Source organism: Pseudophryne corroboree, chromosome 11, assembly GCF_028390025.1.
Source record: "Pseudophryne corroboree isolate aPseCor3 chromosome 11, aPseCor3.hap2, whole genome shotgun sequence".
Lineage (NCBI taxonomy): Eukaryota > Metazoa > Chordata > Amphibia > Anura > Myobatrachidae > Pseudophryne > Pseudophryne corroboree.
In genome coordinates, this window is record NC_086454.1 from 173,853,593 (window position 1) to 173,871,480 (window position 17,888).

Here is a 17,888-nt window from a genome sequence, read left to right on the forward strand (position 1 = left end):
CCAGTTAACAGCATAACAGAGGAGCCTCTGAAAAGATGGCTCACAACAATAACCCGATTTTTTGTAACAATAACTATGTACAAGTATTGCAGACAATCCGCACTTGGGATGGGCGCCCAGCATCCACTACGGACTATGAGAAATAGAATTATCGGTAAGTAAATTCTTATTTTCTCTGACGTCCTAGTGGATGCTGGGGACTCCGAAAGGACCATGGGGATTATACCAAAGCTCCCAAACGGGCGGGAGAGTGCGGATGACTCTGCAGCACCGAATGAGAGAACTCCAGGTCCTCCTCAGCCAGGGTATCAAATTTGTAGAATTTAGCAAACGTGTTTGCCCCTGACCAAGTAGCTGCTCGGCAAAGTTGTAAAGCCGAGACCCCTCGGGCAGCCGCCCAAGATGAGCCCACTTTCCGTGTGGAATGGGCTTTTATAGATTTTGGCTGTGGCAGGCCTGCCACAGAATGTGCAAGCTGAATTGTACTACAAATCCAACGAGCAATAGTCTGCTTAGAAGCAGGAGCACCCAGCTTGTTGGGTGCATACAGGATAAACAGCGAGTCAGATTTTCTGACTCCAGCCGTCCTGGAAACCTATATTTTCAGGGCCCTGACTACGTCCAGCAACTTGGAATCCTCCAAGTCCCTAGTAGCCGCAGGCACCACAATAGGCTGGTTTAAGTGAAATGCTGAAACCACCTTAGGGAGAAATTGAGGACGAGTCCTCAATTCTGCCCTGTCCGTATGAAAAATTAGGTAAGGGCTTTTATAGGATAAAGCCGCCAATTCTGAGACACGCCTGGCTGAGGCCAGGGCTAACCGCATTACCACTTTCCATGTGAGATATTTTAAGTCCACAGTGGTGAGTGGTTCAAACTAATGTGATTTTAGGAACCCAAAACTACATTGAGATCCCAAGGTGCCACTGGAGGCACAAAAGGAGGCTGTGTATGCAGTACCCCCTTGACAAACGTCTGAACTTCAGGAACTGAAGCTAGTTCTTTTTGGAAGAATATTGACAGGGCCGAAATTTGAACCTTAATGGACCCTAATTTTAGGCCCATAGACAGTCCTGTTTGCAGGAAATGCAGGAAACGACCCAGTTGAAATTCCTCTGTAGGGGCCTTCCTGGCCTCACACCACGCAACATATTTACGCCAAATACGGTGATAATGTTGCACAGTTACATCCTTCCTGGCTTTGATCAGGGTAGGGATGACTTCATCCGGAATGCCTTTTTCCTTCAGGATCCGGCGTTCAACCGCCATGCCGTCAAACGCAGCCGCGGTAAGTCTTGGAACAGACATGGTCCCTGCTGGAGCAGGTCCTTTCTTAGAGGTAGAGGCCACGGGTCTTCCGTGAGCATCTCTTGAAGTTCCGGGTACCAAGTCCTTCTTGGCCAATCCGGAGCCACGAGTATAGTCCTTACTCCTCTCCTTCTTATGATTCTCAGTACCTTGGGTATGAGAGGCAGAGGAGGGAACACATACACTGACTGGTACACCCACGGTGTTACCAGAGCGTCCACAGCTATTGCCTGAGGGTCCCTTGACCTGGCGCAATATCTGTCCAGTTTTTTGTTGAGGCGGGACGCCATCATGTCCACCTTTGGTTTTTCCCAACGGTTCACAATCATGTGGAAGACTTCTGGGTGAAGTCCCCACTCCCCCGGGTGGAGATCGTGTCTGCTGAGGAAGTCTGTTTCCCAGTTGTCCACTCCCGGAATGAACACTGCTGACAGTGCTATCACATGATTTTCCGCCCAGCGAAGAATCCTTGCAACTTCCGTCATTGCCCTCCTGCTTCTTGTGCCGCCCTGTCTGTTTACGTGGGCGACTGCCGTGATGTTGTCCGACTGGATCAGCACCGGCTGACCCTGAAGCAGAGGCCTTGCCTGACTTAGGGCATTGTAAATGGCCCTTAGTTCCAGGATATTTATGTGAAGTGACGTTTCCATGCTTGACCACAAGCCCTGGAAATTTCTTCCCTGTGTGACTGCTCCCCAGCCTCTCAGGCTGGCATCCGTGGTCACCAGGACCCAGTCCTGAATGCCGAATCTGCGGCCCTCTAGAAGATGAGCACTCTGCAACCACCACAGGAGAGACACCCTTGTCCTTGGAGACAGGGTTATCCGCTGATGCATTTGAAGATGCGATCCGGACCATTTGTCCAGCAGATCCCACTGAAAAGTTCTTGCGTGGAATCTGCCGAATGGAATCGCTTCGTAAGAAGCCACCATTTTTCCCAGGACCCTTGTGCATTGATGCACTGACACTTGGCCTGGTTTTAGGAGGTTCCTGACTAGGTCGGATAACTCCCTGGCTTTCTCCTCCGGGAGAAACACCTTTTTCTGTACTGTGTCCAGAATCATCCCTAGGAACAGCAGACGTGTCGTCGGAATCAGCTGCGATTTTGGAATATTTAGAATCCATCCGTGCTGTCGTAGTACTACTTGAGATAGTGCTACTCCGACCTCTAACTGTTCTATGGACCTTGCCCTTATCAGGAGATCGTCCAAGTAAGGGATAATTAAGACGCCTTTTCTTCGAAGAAGAATCATCATTTCGGCCATTACCTTGGTAAAGACCCGGGGTGCCGTGGACAATCCAAACGGCAGCGTCTGAAACTGATAGTGACAGTTCTGTACCACAAACCTGAGGTACCCTTGGTGAGAAGGGCAAATTTGGACATGGAGGTAAGCATCCTTGATGTCCAGAGACACCATATAGTCCCCTTCTTCCAGGTTCGCTATCACTGCTCTGAGTGATTCAATCTTGAATTTGAACCTTTGTATGTAAGTGTTCAAGGATTTCAGATTTAAAATAGGTCTCACCGAGCCGTCCGGCTTCGGTACCACAAACAGCGTGGAATAATACCCCTTTCCCTGTTGTAGGAGGGGTACCTTGATTATCACCTGCTGGGAATACAGCTTGTGAATGGCTTCCAATACCGCCTCCCTGTCGGGGGGAGACGTTGGTAAGGCAGACTTCAGGAACCGGCGAGGGGGAGACGTCTCGAATTCCAATTTGTACCCCTGAGATACTACCTGCAGGATCCAGGGGTCCACTTGCGAGTGAGCCCACTGCGCGCTGAAATTCTTGACACGGGCCCCCACCGTGCCTGAGTACGCTTGTAAGGCCCCAGCGTCATGCTGAGGACTTGGCAGAAGCGGGGGAGGGCTTCTGTTCCTGGGAAGAGGCTGTCTGCTGCAGTCTTTTTCCCCTTCCTCTGCCCCGGGGCATGGGGACGAAAGGACTGAGCCTGAAAAGACGGTGTCTTTTTCTGCTGAGAGGTGACCTGGGGTAAAAAGGTGAATTTCCCAGCCGTTGCCGTGGCCACCAGGTCCGATAGACCGACCCCAAATAACCCCTCCCCTTTATACGGCAATACTTCCATATGCCGTTTGGAATCCGCATCTCCTGACCACTGTCGCGTCCATAACCCTCTTCTGGCAGAAATGGACAGCGCACTTACTCTTGATGCCAGAGTGCAAATATCCCTCTGTGCATCTCTCATATATAGAAATGCATCCTTTAAATGCTCTATAGTCAATAATATATTGTCCCTGTCCAGGGTATCAATATTTTCAGTCAGGGAATCCGACCAAGCCACCCCAGCACTGCACATCCAGGCTGAGGCGATTGCTGGTCGCAGTATAATACCAGTATGTGTGTATATACTTTTTAGGATATTTTCCAGCTTCCTATCAGCTGGTTCCTTGAGGGCTGCCGTATCAGGAGACGGTAACGCCACTTGTTTTGATAAGCGTGTGAGCGCCTTATCTACCCTAGGGGGTGTTTCCCAACGCGCCCTAACCTCTGGCGGGAAAGGGTATAATGCCAATAATTTTTTAGAAATTAGCAGTTTTTTATCGGGGGAAACCCACGCTTCATCACACACCTCATTTAATTCATCTGATTCAGGAAAAACTACGGGTAGTTTTTTCACACCCCACATAATACCCTTTTTTGTGGTACTTGTAGTATCAGAAATGTTCAAAACCTCCTTCATTGCCGTGATCATGTAACGTGTGGCCCTACTGGAAAATACGTTTGTTTCCTCACCGTCGACACTGGAGTCAGTGTCCGTGTCTGGGTCTGTGTCGACCACCTGAGGTAACGGGCGCTTTAGAGCCCCTGACGGTGTTTGAGACGCCTGTACAGGTATTAACTGATTTGCCGGCTGTCTCATGTCGTCAACAGTCTTTTGTAAAGTGCTGACACTATCACGTAATTCCTTCCATAAGACCATCCAGTCAGGTGTCGACTCCCTAGGGGGTGACATCACTAATACAGGCAATTGCTCCGCCTCCATACCATTTTCCTCCTCATACATGTCGACACAACGTACCGACACACAGCACACACACAGGGAATGCTCTGATAGAGGACAGGACCCCACTAGCCCTTTGGGGAGACAGAGGGAGAGTTTGCCAGCACACACCAGAGCGCTATATATATACAGGGATAACCTTATATAAGTGTTTTTCCCTTATATAGCTGCTGTATAGATTTATCTGCCAAATTAGTGCCCCCCCTCTCTTGTTTTACCCTGTTTCTGTAGTGCAGGACTGCAGGGGAGAGTCAGGGAGCTTCCCTCCAACGGAGCTGTGAGGAAAAAATGGCGCCAGTGTGCTGAGGAGATAGGCTCCGCCCCCTTCTCGGCGGCCTTTCTCCCGCTTTTTTAAGGAAAAATTGGCAGGGGTTAAATGCATCCATATAGCCCAGGAGCTATATGTGATGTATTTTTTGCCATATAAGGTGTTTTTATTGCGTCTCAGGGCGCCCCCCCCAGCGCCCTGCACCCTCAGTGACCGGAGTGTGAAGTGTGCTGAGAGCAATGGCGCACAGCTGCGGTGCTGTGCGCTACCTTATTGAAGACAGGACGTCTTCTGCCGCCGATTTTCCGGACCTCTTCAGTCTTCTGGCTCTGTAAGGGGGCCGGCGGCGCGGCTCTGGGACCCATCCATGGCTGGGCCTGTGATCGTCCCTCTGGAGCTAATGTCCAGTAGCCTAAGAAGCCCAATCCACTCTGCACGCAGGTGAGTTCGCTTCTTCTCCCCTTAGTCCCTCGGTGCAGTGAGCCTGTTGCCAGCAGGTCTCACTGAAAATAAAAAACCTACTTTAAACTTTTATCTCGTTCGGGCACAAAAATCTAACTGAGGCTTGGAGGAGGGTCATAGGGGGAGGAGCCAGTGCACACCAGGTAGTCTTAAAGCTTTTACTTTTGTGCCCAGTCTCCTGCGGAGCCGCTATTCCCCATGGTCCTTTCGGAGTCCCCAGCATCCACTAGGACGTCAGAGAAATGTCTAGTTACGGCACTGCTGCCATTATTACTGAGCTGTGACGGTGGAGGCAGAGGCGGTACTACCGCCAGTGCAACCAGTGCGTTGCACTGGGGCCCACCTCTGTCCAGGGGCCCAAAGCATGTAATGAGTCAAACTGACTCATTACATGCCGCTGTGCGCTGCGGGCAACCGCTGCCCGCAGCGCACAGCCGCCCGGAGAGGAGAGGAACAGCGGTACGCGGGAAGGAGGAGGAGGGAGGTGGAGGAGGGAGCCGCAGCAGCGCTTTGTTACTGGTGGAGGCGCTGCTGCTGCTGCCCTTCTGCTTCACTATAGGCTGTCTTCTGAGAGCAGCCTATAGTGAAGTAGAGGGGCGGCAGCAGCAGCAGCAGCGCCTCCACCAATAACACAGCGCTGCTGCGGCTCCCTCGTCCACCTCCCTCCTCCTCCTCCTCTACTGCCCGGGAATCGTCAAGCTGCACCAAGGAGCCTGAGCCAGCGGAGAGGGTAAGTATAATTCTTCTTTCTTTCTGTCTTTCTTTCTGTCTTTCTTTCTGTCTTTGTTGGGACTGCCTGCCGCTATGTGTAAAAAGGGGGAATCTGCCTGCCGCAATGTGTAAAAAGGGGGAATCTGCCTGCCGCAATGTGTAAAAAGGGGGAATCTGCCTGCCGCAATGTGTAAAAAGGGGGAATCTGCCTGCCGCAATGTGTAAAAAGGGGGAATCTGCCTGCCGCAATGTGTAAAAAGGGGGAATCTGCCTGCCGCAATGTGTAAAAAGGGGGAATCTGCCTGCCGCTATGTGTAAAAAGGGGGAATCTGCCTGCCGCTATGTGTAAAAAGGGGGAATCTGCCTGCCGCTATGTGTAAAAAGGGGGAATCTGCCTGCCGCTATGTGTAAAAAGGGGGAATCTGCCTGCCGCTATGTGTAAAAAGGGGGAATCTGCCTGCCGCTATGTGTAAAAAGGGGGAATCTGCCTGCCGCTATGGGGTCGATTCTATTCGGCAACTAATGAATAGCGCCGGGAATTAGCTCCCGACGCTATTCAATTCAGCAACTAGTTACGTCGGCGATGGCCCGTTCTCGCCGACAAAACAGGTTGAATTGTCGGGAGAACGGGCATTCTCCGACTTCACTCCCCGGCGCGAGGCTGATTCCCGACAGAATCAGCCTCGCGCCGGCCGCGAGGCAGCACTTTTGTCGGGTTTCTCTTCTCATCCCCCGGGGATGAGAGAAGAATTCCCGACAATTGCAGGTAATTAGTTGCTGAATTGAATAGCGTCGGGAGCTAATTCCCGGCGCTATTCATTAGTTGCCGAATAGAATCGACCCCTATGTGTAAAAAGGGGGAATCTGCCTGACGCAATGTGTAAAAAGGGGGAATCTGCCTGACGCAATGTGTAAAAAGGGGGAATCTGCCTGACGCAATGTGTAAAAAATAAGATTTTACTTACCGATAAATCTATTTCTCGTAGTCCGTAGTGGATGCTGGGGACTCCGTCAGGACCATGGGGATTAGAGGCTCCGCAGGAGACAGGGCACAAAAATAAAGCTTTAGAATCAGGTGGTGTGCACTGGCTCCTCCCCCTATGACCCTCCTCCAAGCCTCAGTTAGGATACTGTGCCCGGACGAGCGTGCACAATAAGGAAGGATTTTGAATCCCGGGTAAGACTCATACCAGCCACACCAATCACACCGTACAACTTGTGATCTGAACCCAGTTAACAGTATGACAACGTAGGAGCCTCTGAACAGACGGCTCACAACAAGAACAACCCGATTTTTTTGTAACAATAACTATGTACAAGTATTGCAGACAATCCGCACTTGGGATGGGCGCCCAGCATCCACTACGGACTACGAGAAATAGAATTATCGGTAAGTAAAATCTTATTTTCTCTAACGTCCTAGTGGATGCTGGGGACTCCGTCAGGACCAAAGCTCCCAAACGGGCGGGAGAGTGCGGATGACTCTGCAGCACCGAATGAGAGAACTCCAGGTCCTCTTTAGCCAGGGTATCAAATTTGTAGAATTTTACAAACGTGTTCTCCCCCGACCACGTAGCTGCTCGGCAGAGTTGTAATGCCGAGACCCCTCGGGCAGCCGCCCAGGATGAGCCCACCTTCCTTGTGGAATGGGCCTTGACAGATTTAGGCTGTGGCAGTCCTGCCACAGAATGTGCAAGTTGAATTGTGCTACAAATCCAACGAGCAATCGTCTGCTTAGAAGCAGGAGCACCCAGCTTGTTGGGTGCATACAGTATAAACAGCGAGTCAGATTTTCTGACTCCAGACGTCCTTGAAATATATATTTTCAATGCCCTGACAACGTCCAGCAACTTGGAATCCTCCATATCGCTAGTAGCCGCAGGCACCACAATAGGCTGGTTCAGGTGAAACGCTGACACCACCTTAGGCAGAAAATGAGGACGCGTCCGCAGTTCTGCCCTGTCCGAATGGAAAATCAGATATGGGCTTTTATACGATAAAGCCGCCAATTCTGACACTCTCCTGGCTGAAGCCAGGGCCAGTAGCATGGTTACTTTCCATGTAAGATATTTCAAATCCGCCGATTTGAGTGGCTCAAACCAATGGGATTTGAGAAAATCCAAAACTACATTAAGGTCCCACGGAGCCACTGGGGGCACAACCGGGGGCTGTATATGTAGTACTCCTTTTACAAAAGTCTGGACTTCAGGAACTGAAGCCAATTCTTTCTGGAAGAAAATCGACAGGGCCGAAATTTGAACCTTAATGGACCCCAACTTGAGGCCCATAGACAATCCTGTTTGCAGGAAATGTAGGAATCGACCCAATTGAAATTACTCCGTGGGGGCCTTCCTGGCCTCACACCACGCAACATATTTTCTCCAAATGCGGTGATAATGTTGTGCAGTCACCTCCTTCCTGGCTTTAACCAGTGTAGGAATGACCTCTTCTGGAATGCCTTTTTCCCTTAGAATTCGGCGTTCAACCGCCACGCCGTCAAACGCAGCCGCGGTAAGTCTTGGAATAGACACGTCCCTGCTGAATCAGGTCCCGTCTTAGAGGTAGAGGCCACGGATTTTCCGTGAGCATCTTCTGAAGTTCCGGGTACCAAGTTCTTCTTGGCCAATCCGGAGCCACGAGTATCGTTCTTACTCCCCTTTGCCGTATAATTCTCAGTACTTTGGGTATGAGAGGCAGAGGAGGAAACACATACACTGACTGGAACACCCACGGTGTTACCAGAGCGTCCACAGCTATTGCCTGAGGGTCTCTTGACCTGGCGCAATACCTGTCCCGTTTTTTGTTGAGGCGAGACGCCATCATATCCACCTTTGGTTTTTCCCAACGGTTCACAATCATGTGGAAGACTTCTGGATGAAGTCCCCACTCTCCCGGGTGTAGATCGTGTCTGCTGAGGAAGTCTGCTTCCCAGTTGTCCACTCCCGGAATGAACACTGCTGACAGTGCTATCACATGATCTTCCGCCCAGCGAAGAATCCTTGCAGCTTCTGCCATTGCTCTCCTGCTTCTTGTGCCGCCCTGTCTGTTTACGTGGGCGACTGCCGTGATGTTGTCCGACTGGATCAACACCGGCTGACCCTGAAGCAGGGGTTTTGCCAGGCTTAGAGCATTGTAAATCGCTCTTAGCTCCAGTATATTTATGTGAAGAGACATCTCCAGGCTTGACCATACTCCCTGGAAGTTTCTTCCCTGTGTGACCGCTCCCCAGCCTCTCAGACTGGCATCCGTGGTCACCAGGACCCAGTCCTGTATGCCGAATCTGCGGCCTTCTAACAGATGAGCACTCTGCAACCACCACAGAAGAGACACCCTTGTCCGTGGCGATAAGGTTATCCGCTGATGCATCTGCAGATGCGATCCGGACCATTTGTCCAGCAGATCCCACTGAAAAGTTCGTGCGTGGAATCTGCCGAATGGGATTGCTTCGTAAGAAGCCACCATCTTTCCCAGGACTCTTGTGCATTGATGCACAGACACTTTTCCTGGTTTTAGGAGGTTCCTGACAAGTTCGGATAACTCCTTGGCTTTCTCCTCCGGAAGAAACACCTTTTTCTGAACCGTGTCCAGAATCATTCCCAGGAACAGCAGACGTGTTGTCGGGGTCAACTGAGATTTTGGAAAATTCAGAATCCACCCGTGTTGTTGCAGCACTACTTGGGTTAGTGCTACTCCGTCCTCCAGCTGTTCTCTGGACCTTGCCCTTATCAGGAGATCGTCCAAGTAAGGGATAATTAATACGCCTCTTCTTCGCAGAAGAATCATCATTTCGGCCATTACCTTGGTAAAGACCCGAGGTGCCGTGGACAATCCAAACGGCAGCGTCTGAAACTGATAATGACAGTTTTGCACCACGAACCTGAGGTACCCTTGATGTGAAGGGCAAATTGGGACATGCAGGTAAGCATCTTTTATGTCCAGGGACACCATAAAGTCCCCTTCTTCCAGATTCGCTATCACTGCTCTGAGTGATTCCATCTTGAACTTGAATTTTTGTATGTACAGGTTCAAAGATTTCAGATTTAAAATAGGTCTTACCGAGCCGTCCGGCTTCGGTACCACAAATAGCGTGGAGTAATACCCCTTTTCCTGTTGTAGGAGGGGTACCTTGACTATCACCTGCTGAGAAAACAGCTTGTGAATGGCTTCCAATACCGTCGCCCTGTCTGAGGGAGACGTTGGCAAAGCAGACTTTAGGAACCGGCGAGGGGGAGACTTCTCGAATTCCAACCTGTAACCCTGAGATACTACCTGCAGGATCCAGGGGTCCACCTGTGAGCAAGCCCACTGCGCGCTGAAATTCTTGAGTCGACCCCCCACCGTTCCTGAGTCCGCTTGTAAAGCCCCAGCGTCATGCTGAGGGCTTTGCAGAACCCGCGGAGGGCTTCTGTTCCTGGGAAGGAGCTGCTTGCTGCCCTCTCTTACCCTTTCCTCTGCCTCGGGGCAGATATGACTGTCCTTTTGCCCGCTTCTTATAGGACCGAAAGGACTGTGGCTGAAAAGACGGTGTCTTTTTCTGTTGGGAGGGGGTCTGAGGTAAAAAGGTGGATTTCCCGGCAGTTGCCGTGGCCACCAAATCCGATAGACCGACGCCAAATAATTCCTCCCCTTTATACGGCAATACTTCCATATGCCGTTTGGAATCCGCATCACCTGACCACTGTCGTGTCCATAAACTTCTTCTGGCAGATATGGACATCGCACTTACTCTCGATGCCAGAGTGCAAATATCCCTCTGAGCATCTCGCATATAAAGAAAAGCATCCTTTAATTGCTCTAAAGTCTGTAAAATACTGTCCCTATCCAGGGTATCAATATTTTCAGTCAGGGAATCCGACCAGACCACCCCAGCACTGCACATCCAGGCTGAGGCGATGGCTGGTCGCAGTATAACACCAGTATGTGTGTATATACTTTTTAGGGTAGTTTCCAGCCTCCTATCAGCTGGATCCTTGAGGGCGGCCGTATCAGGAGACGGTAACGCCACTTGTTTTGATAAGCGTGTGAGCGCCTTATCCACCTTAGGGGGTGTTTCCCAGCGCGCCCTAACCTCTGGCGGGAAAGGGTATAATGCCAATAACTTTTTTGAAATTAGTCTATCTGGGTTAACCCACGCTTCATCACATACATCATTCAATTCCTCTGATTCAGGAAAAACTACAGGTAGTTTTTTCACCCCCCACATAATACCCCTTTTTGTGGTACTTGTAGTATCAGACATATGCAAAGCCTCCTTCATTGCCGTGATCATATAACGTGTGGCCCTACTGGAAAATACGTTTGTTTCTTCACCGTCGACACTAGATTCAGTGTCCGTGTCTGGGTCTGTGTCGACCGACTGAGGTAAAGGGCGTTTTACAGCCCCTGACGGTGTCTGAGACGCCTGGGCAGGTACTAACTGGTTTTTCCGGCCGTCTCATGTCGTCAACTGATTTTTTGTAATGTGCTGACATTATCACGTAATTCCATAAACAAAGCCATCCATTCCGGTGTCGACTCCCTGGGGGGTGACATCACCATTACCGGCAATTGCTCTGCCTCCACATCCAACATCATCCTCATACATGTCGACGCACACGTACCGACACACAGCAGACACACAGGGAATGCTCTATTGAAGACAGGACCCCACTAGCCCTTTGGGGAGACAGAGGGAGAGTTTGCCAGCACACACCCAAGCGCTATAATATATATGGGAACAACCCTATATAAGTGTTGTATCCTTATAGCAGCTTAAATATAGTAATATCGCCAAAAAAAGTGCCCCCCCCTCTCTGTTTTACCCTGTTTCTGTAGTGCAAGTGCAGGGGGAGAGTCCTGGGAGCCTTCCTCACAGCGGAGCTGAGCAGGAAAATGGCGCTGTGTGCTGAGGAGAATAAGCCCCGCCCCCTATTTCGGCGGGCTCTTCTCCGGAGTTTGTGAGATCTGGCAGGGGTTAAATACATCCATATAGCCTCAAGGGCTATATGTGATGTATTTTTTAGCCATAAAAAGGTATTATACATTGCTGCCCAGGGCGCCCCCCCAGCGCCCTGCACCCTACGTGACCGCTGTGTGAAGTGTGCTGACAACAATGGCGCACAGCTGCAGTGCTGTGCGCTACCTCAGGAAGACTGAAAAGTCTTCTGCCGCCTGCTTCTGGACCTCTTCCATCTTCGGCATCTGCAAGGGGGGTCGGCGGCGCGGCTCCGGGACCGGACTCCATGGCTGGGCCTGTGTTCGATCCCTCTGGAGCTAATGGTGTCCAGTAGCCTAAGAAGCCAATCCATCCTGCACGCAGGTGAGTTGACTTCTCTCCCCTAAGTCCCTCGATGCAGTGAGCCTGTTGCCAGCAGGACTCACTGAAAATAAAAAACCTAAAAACTTTTTCTAAGCAGCTCTTTAGGAGAGCCACCTAGATTGCACACTGCTCGGACGGGCACAAAAACCTAACTGAGGCTTGGAGGAGGGTCATAGGGGGAGGAGCCAGTGCACACCACCTGATCCTAAAGCTTTATTTTTGTGCCCTGTCTCCTGCGGAGCCGCTAATCCCCATGGTCCTGACGGAGTCCCCAGCATCCACTAGGACGTTAGAGAAAAGGGGGAATCTGCCTGACGCAATGTGTAACAAGGGGGACGCTGCCTGCCGCTATGTGTAACAAGGGGGACGCTGCCTGCCGCTATGTGTAACAAGGGGGACGCTGCCTGCCGCTATGTGTAACAAGGGGGACGCTGCCTGCCGCTATGTGTAACAAGGGGGACGCTGCCTGCCGCTATGTGTAACAAGGGGGACGCTGCCTGCCGCTATGTGTAACAAGGGGGACGCTGCCTGCCGCTATGTGTAACAAGGGGGACGCTGCCTGCCGCTATGTGTAACAAGGGGGACGCTGCCTGCCGCTATGTGTAACAAGGGGGACGCTGCCTGCCGCTATGTGTAACAAGGGGGACGCTGCCTGCCGCTATGTGTAACAAGGGGGACGCTGCCTGCCGCTATGTGTAACAAGGGGGACGCTGCCTGCCGCTATGTGTAACAAGGGGGACGCTGCCTGCCGCTATGTGTAACAAGGGGGACGCTGCCTGCCGCTATGTGTAACAAGGGGGACGCTGCCTGCCGCTATGTGTAACAAGGGGGACGCTGCCTGCCGCTATGTGTAACAAGGGGGACGCTGCCTGCCGCTATGTGTAACAAGGGGGACGCTGCCTGCCGCTATGTGTAACAAGGGGGACGCTGCCTGCCGCTATGTGTAACAAGGGGGACGCTGCCTGCCGCTATGTGTAACAAGGGGGACGCTGCCTGCCGCTATGTGTAACAAGGGGGACGCTGCCTGCCGCTATGTGTAACAAGGGGGACGCTGCCTGCCGCTATGTGTAACAAGGGGGACGCTGCCTGCCGCTATGTGTAACAAGGGGGACGCTGCCTGCCGCTATGTGTAACAAGGGGGACGCTGCCTGCCGCTATGTGTAACAAGGGGGACGCTGCCTGCCGCTATGTGTAACAAGGGGGACGCTGCCTGCCGCTATGTGTAACAAGGGGGACGCTGCCTGCCGCTATGTGTAACAAGGGGGACGCTGCCTGCCGCTATGTGTAACAAGGGGGACGCTGCCTGCCGCTATGTGTAACAAGGGGGACGCTGCCTGCCGCTATGTGTAACAAGGGGGACGCTGCCTGCCGCTATGTGTAACAAGGGGGACGCTGCCTGCCGCTATGTGTAACAAGGGGGACGCTGCCTGCCGCTATGTGTAACAAGGGGGACGCTGCCTGCCGCTATGTGTAACAAGGGGGACGCTGCCTGCCGCTATGTGTAACAAGGGGGACGCTGCCTGCCGCTATGTGTAACAAGGGGGACGCTGCCTGCCGCTATGTGTAACAAGGGGGACGCTGCCTGCCGCTATGTGTAACAAGGGGGACGCTGCCTGCCGCTATGTGTAACAAGGGGGACGCTGCCTGCCGCTATGTGTAACAAGGGGGACGCTGCCTGCCGCTATGTGTAACAAGGGGGACGCTGCCTGCCGCTATGTGTAACAAGGGGGACGCTGCCTGCCGCTATGTGTAACAAGGGGGACGCTGCCTGCCGCTATGTGTAACAAGGGGGACGCTGCCTGCCGCTATGTGTAACAAGGGGGACGCTGCCTGCCGCTATGTGTAACAAGGGGGACGCTGCCTGCCGCTATGTGTAACAAGGGGGACGCTGCCTGCCGCTATGTGTAACAAGGGGGACGCTGCCTGCCGCTATGTGTAACAAGGGGGACGCTGCCTGCCGCTATGTGTAACAAGGGGGACGCTGCCTGCCGCTATGTGTAACAAGGGGGACGCTGCCTGCCGCTATGTGTAACAAGGGGGACGCTGCCTGCCGCTATGTGTAACAAGGGGGACGCTGCCTGCCGCTATGTGTAACAAGGGGGACGCTGCCTGCCGCTATGTGTAACAAGGGGGACGCTGCCTGCCGCTATGTGTAACAAGGGGGACGCTGCCTGCCGCTATGTGTAACAAGGGGGACGCTGCCTGCCGCTATGTGTAACAAGGGGGACGCTGCCTGCCGCTATGTGTAACAAGGGGGACGCTGCCTGCCGCTATGTGTAACAAGGGGGACGCTGCCTGCCGCTATGTGTAACAAGGGGGACGCTGCCTGCCGCTATGTGTAACAAGGGGGACGCTGCCTGCCGCTATGTGTAACAAGGGGGACGCTGCCTGCCGCTATGTGTAACAAGGGGGACGCTGCCTGCCGCTATGTGTAACAAGGGGGACGCTGCCTGCCGCTATGTGTAACAAGGGGGACGCTGCCTGCCGCTATGTGTAACAAGGGGGACGCTGCCTGCCGCTATGTGTAACAAGGGGGACGCTGCCTGCCGCTATGTGTAACAAGGGGGACGCTGCCTGCCGCTATGTGTAACAAGGGGGACGCTGCCTGCCGCTATGTGTAACAAGGGGGACGCTGCCTGCCGCTATGTGTAACAAGGGGGACGCTGCCTGCCGCTATGTGTAACAAGGGGGACGCTGCCTGCCGCTATGTGTAACAAGGGGGACGCTGCCTGCCGCTATGTGTAACAAGGGGGACGCTGCCTGCCGCTATGTGTAACAAGGGGGACGCTGCCTGCCGCTATGTGTAACAAGGGGGACGCTGCCTGCCGCTATGTGTAACAAGGGGGACGCTGCCTGCCGCTATGTGTAACAAGGGGGACGCTGCCTGCCGCTATGTGTAACAAGGGGGACGCTGCCTGCCGCTATGTGTAACAAGGGGGACGCTGCCTGCCGCTATGTGTAACAAGGGGGACGCTGCCTGCCGCTATGTGTAACAAGGGGGGACGCTGCCTGCCGCTATGTGTAACAAGGGGGACGCTGCCTGCCGCTATGTGTAACAAGGGGGACGCTGCCTGCCGCTATGTGTAACAAGGGGGACGCTGCCTGCCGCTATGTGTAACAAGGGGGACGCTGCCTGCCGCTATGTGTAACAAGGGGGACGCTGCCTGCCGCTATGTGTAACAAGGGGGACGCTGCCTGCCGCTATGTGTAACAAGGGGGACGCTGCCTGCCGCTATGTGTAACAAGGGGGACGCTGCCTGCCGCTATGTGTAACAAGGGGGACGCTGCCTGCCGCTATGTGTAACAAGGGGGACGCTGCCTGCCGCTATGTGTAACAAGGGGGACGCTGCCTGCCGCTATGTGTAACAAGGGGACGCTGCCTGCCGCTATGTGTAACAAGGGGGGACGCTGCCTGCCGCTATGTGTAACAAGGGGACGCTGCCTGCCGCTATGTGTAACAAGGGGGACGCTGCCTGCCGCTATGTGTAACAAGGGGGACGCTGCCTGCCGCTATGTGTAACAAGGGGGACGCTGCCTTGCCGCCTATGTGTAACAAGGGGGACGCTGCCTGCCGCTATGTGTAACAAGGGGGACGCTGCCTGCCGCTATGTGTAACAAGGGGGACGCTTGCCTGCCGCTATGTGTAACAAGGGGGACGCTGCCTGCCGCTATGTGTAACAAGGGGGACGCTGCCTGCCGCTATGTGTAACAAGGGGGACGCTGCCTGCCGCTATGTGTAACAAGGGGGACGCTGCCTGCCGCTATGTGTAACAAGGGGGACGCTGCCTGCCGCTATGTGTAACAAGGGGGGACGCTGCCTGCCGCTATGTGTAACAAGGGGGACGCTGCCTGCCGCTATGTGTAACAAGGGGGACGCTGCCTGCCGCTATGTGTAACAAGGGGGACGCTGCCTGCCGCTATGTGTAACAAGGGGGACGCTGCCTGCCGCTATGTGTAACAAGGGGGACGCTGCCTGCCGCTATGTGTAACAAGGGGGACGCTGCCTGCCGCTATGTGTAACAAGGGGGACGCTGCCTGCCGCTATGTGTAACAAGGGGGACGCTGCCTGCCGCTATGTGTAACAAGGGGGACGCTGCCTGCCGCTATGTGTAACAAGGGGGACGCTGCCTGCCGCTATGTGTAACAAGGGGGACGCTGCCTGCCGCTATGTGTAACAAGGGGGACGCTGCCTGCCGCTATGTGTAACAAGGGGGACGCTGCCTGCCGCTATGTGTAACAAGGGGGACGCTGCCTGCCGCTATGTGTAACAAGGGGGACGCTGCCTGCCGCTATGTGTAACAAGGGGGACGCTGCCTGCCGCTATGTGTAACAAGGGGGACGCTGCCTGCCGCTATGTGTAACAAGGGGGACGCTGCCTGCCGCTATGTGTAACAAGGGGGACGCTGCCTGCCGCTATGTGTAACAAGGGGGGACGCTGCCTGCCGCTATGTGTAACAAGGGGGACGCTGCCTGCCGCTATGTGTAACAAGGGGGACGCTGCCTGCCGCTATGTGTAACAAGGGGGACGCTGCCCTGCCGCTATGTGTAACAAGGGGGACGCTGCCTGCCGCTATGTGTAACAAGGGGGACGCTGCCTGCCGCTATGTGTAACAAGGGGGGACGCTGCCTGCCGCTATGTGTAACAAGGGGGACGCTGCCTGCCGCTATGTGTAACAAGGGGGGACGCTGCCTGCCGCTATGTGTAACAAGGGGGGACGCTGCCTGCCGCTATGTGTAAACAAGGGGGACGCTGCCTGCCGCTATGTGTAACAAGGGGGACGCTGCCTGCCGCTATGTGTAACAAGGGGGACGCTGCCTGCCGCTATGTGTAACAAGGGGGACGCTGCCTGCCGCTATGTGTAACAAGGGTGGACGCTGCCTGCCGCTATGTGTAACAAGGGGGACGCTGCCTGCCGCTATGTGTAACAAGGGGGACGCTGCCTGCCGCTATGTGTAACAAGGGGGACGCTGCCTGCCGCTATGTGTAACAAGGGGGACGCTGCCTGCCGCTATGTGTAACAAGGGGGACGCTGCCTGCCGCTATGTGTAACAAGGGGGACGCTGCCTGCCGCTATGTGTAACAAGGGGGACGCTGCCTGCCGCTATGTGTAACAAGGGGGACGCTGCCTGCCGCTATGTGTAACAAGGGGGACGCTGCCTGCCGCTATGTGTAACAAGGGGGACGCTGCCTGCCGCTATGTGTAACAAGGGGGACGCTGCCTGCCGCTATGTGTAACAAGGGGGACGCTGCCTGCCGCTATGTGTAACAAGGGGGACGCTGCTGCCGCTATGTGTAACAAGGGGGACGCTGCCTGCCGCTATGTGTAACAAGGGGGACGCTGCCTGCCGCCTATGTGTAACAAGGGGGACGCTGCCTGCCGCTATGTGTAACAAGGGGGGACGCTGCCTGCCGCTATGTGTAACAAGGGGGACGCTGCCTGCCGCTATGTGTAACAAGGGGGACGCTGCCTGCCGCTATGTGTAACAAGGGGGACGCTGCCTGCCGCTATGTGTAACAAGGGGGACGCTGCCTGCCGCTATGTGTAACAAGGGGGACGCTGCCTGCCGCTATGTGTAACAAGGGGGGACGCTGCCTGCCGCTATGTGTAACAAGGGGGACGCTGCCTGCCGCTATGTGTAACAAGGGGGACGCTGCCTGCCGCTATGTGTAACAAGGGGGACGCTGCCTGCCGCTATGTGTAACAAGGGGGACGCTGCCTGCCGCTATGTGTAACAAGGGGGACGCTGCCTGCCGCTATGTGTAACAAGGGGGACGCTGCCTGCCGCTATGTGTAACAAGGGGGACGCTGCCTGCC

The 17,888-nt window shown here is 54.1% G+C and overlaps 1 protein-coding gene across 1 annotated transcript in view; it reads right to left on the reverse strand.

The window, feature by feature from the left end:
• RNASEH2C (ribonuclease H2 subunit C) overlaps nucleotides 1-17,888 on the reverse strand; it is a 98,748-nt gene that overhangs the window by 70,736 nt on the left and 10,124 nt on the right. The gene's annotated exons all lie outside the window — the stretch shown is intronic.